At 40.8% G+C, this 2,620-nt stretch overlaps 1 pseudogene; it reads right to left on the reverse strand.

Moving 5' to 3' along the window:
- Positions 1-604: 604 nt before the first annotated feature.
- LOC101591395 overlaps positions 605-2,620 on the reverse strand; it is a 10,321-nt pseudogene continuing 8,305 nt past the window's right edge.

Below are 2,620 nucleotides of genomic sequence, written 5' to 3' on the forward strand. Positions count from 1 at the left end.
GGAAATTTATTTATGTATTTTATAAATACATATTTATACTACATGCAATTTATAATTATCTTGAGGAGTGGATACATTTACGTTCCTCAGCTTCATTTTTTTTAACACAGACTGGATAAGGTCTTTGTTAAGTAGTAGCATGAAATTTCATCCACAATGGTAGCAGCTCTCTTTATCCATTTCAGTCACAGGTAATATTAAGTACATTAAGACAATACATAAAAGAAAGGATACAACAAATAGGAAAATAGTTAAACATGACAAAGACCTCAAGGAATCATTAAGTCTCTGACACCCTTTCAACTCAGAGCTCCCACTCAGTCTTTTTCTTTTCTTTTCTTTTCTTTTGTGTGAAGAGAACAGTATTACTGAAATTTTGCTCAAAGATGCTTAACAGTGACATAAAATGGTTAGCAAGGGACTTGAAAAATCTAACTCCAAGGAATCCAGAACACAAATAGTAACTCAGAGTTATACTTCTGATTTGGGGCAAATTCACAAATAAAATAATTTTAGAATAGATGAAATGAATCTCTTTTTGGCAAGTTATGCTATATTTTGTTTTGAAGTTTTTTCACTATCACCTTCAGCTATCAGTCATTAATTAGAGTTCAAACAGAAGGTCATCTTCATCCTTCCCAGGATCCAGGTCAATTTCAGCTTCTAATATCATTCCTAAAATGTCCTATATTAGCCTCCCAAAATCATCCTCCATAGAGGAGGGGGACTTTCCTGTTGGGGCAGCGATGAGGCAATGTGTTTTCATGGCCATCTAGCATGAGGAAAGACCAGATACCTCTAGGAATGTGAGGTCTGAAGAGGACTGAATTGGAGACAGTACAAATCTGTCTCTAGGTGTTTGTAGGTGTCTCTAACTGACTCAGGCACAGTGCCTGATACATCCTCAGAGGTCATTGGGACAACAGTCACAGCTCCTTTTTTTGGCTGCAGGGTACTGCTGGAGCTGAGTGACTTCACCACTGCAACAACAGTAGGTTGCATCTCCATAAGCGTGCTTTTTTCGGCCAATTTGGGGGATGAAACCACTTTAATCATAGATGTCTTCACATTTAATTTGGATTTAGCTTTACCCTTTTTTTCAAGGACTGTGCTGCACACTTCACATTCAGTACTGAATCCCCAATCCTTGAAGATTCTACTTCTATCTTCCGGCATGACTTTGTAGAAAGCTGCTTGCTAACATGTCGTGTGATACCTGACAAATCCACAAGCACAGGTTTCTCCACCACATGGGTATTGCAAGAGGCTGCATCTCCCCCTACAGGTGTCCAGACTGATTTTCCATCTCTGAGGCTCCCCTCTTCTACTATTTCTGCATATGATTCTCTCTCATGGCCTCACATCTCTTGACTGCAGTTGTTGTGGAATGGACACCTACAGGCTCTTCAGAAGCCTCATTGGCCTCTGTTCGGTAGCACTGTTTTGAGAAGCCACTTCATTTCCTTCCTGAAGCCTTTTATCTTCTTTCACACATGTTATTTTGATGATTTGGAGCATCTGCCTTGTCCCCTGGCTGGCCTTGAGGTACAGCTGGGAACCAGTGCTGCCCTCACAGCTCTGCTGTACCCTCAGTGCCTTCTCCAGTTTGTTCAGTTTCTGCCAGTGTCTTAATGTACACCTTCTGCATAGCCTTTGTTCTACCTGCAGGCTCCTCTGATTGTCATTTGCTGACAGTGATGGGTGGAAAATCACTGTTTTCAGACTGGGCATGTTGGCACTCACCTGTAATCTCAGTGCTTGGGAGGCAAAAACAGAAGGATCACAAGGAGTCTGATCTACCTAGTGAGACCTTATAGTCCCTGTAGACCCTGTAGCAAATGCATAAAAAAATCACTGGTTTCTTAATTTCACTCTCAGTCATCAGTCTGATGCAAGTTGCATCTTTTTGCTTTTTTGTCTGTCTGTTTCCTGATGCTGATTTTTTTTCAGCCAAGACCTCAGAGAATGTTTTGATTTGAACACTGGGGGAGCTTTTTGTTCCTGGTATACAATCATTAGGTTTTGAATGTCCTTCTGTTTTGCATTTTGTTTGCAGTTCTCCATATTTTTAACTGGCTCTTTCAATAATTTATTCTAATGTCACATGGATGTCACCAATTTTGTTAACTATCTCTGTTGCGTCCTCATTAGTTGGCCCAGCTGACATACATAATTCCTCCTTCAGAGACTTGGAAACTTAAACTTTCTTTGTTGTTTTATCACTATTCATTTCTGGAGCTTCAATTTGCTTTCCTAACCTCTGTGCCAGACTCCACATTAGTGGGGGATCACTGTTACACCTTCTAAAAGTTTTCATTTACCTAGTCTCTCAGGAAGACTCAGTGTAACCCAAGGGTTCTTTTTGTTTGTTTGACAGAGCTACTGTCTTCACCACAATTCAAACATTTTCTTTTTCAGGAACTGGAATGGGCTGAGGTTGGAGTAGCAGACTGGAAATGCTTAAAGAACCTTCACGTTTTTTTTTTTAATTTTATTTATTTATTTATGTGTGTGTGTGTGTGTGTGTGTGTGTGTGTGTGTGTGTGACCAGCTCAGCCCACCAGGGGGCGGGGCTGGCTGGCATGTGGTGCTGGGGGATTGAACCGCGGTCCCTGTGCTT

This window comes from Octodon degus, unplaced genomic scaffold (assembly GCF_000260255.1).
Source record: "Octodon degus isolate 3935 unplaced genomic scaffold, OctDeg1.0 scaffold00063, whole genome shotgun sequence".
In the NCBI taxonomy this organism is placed as follows: Eukaryota; Metazoa; Chordata; class Mammalia; order Rodentia; family Octodontidae; genus Octodon; species Octodon degus.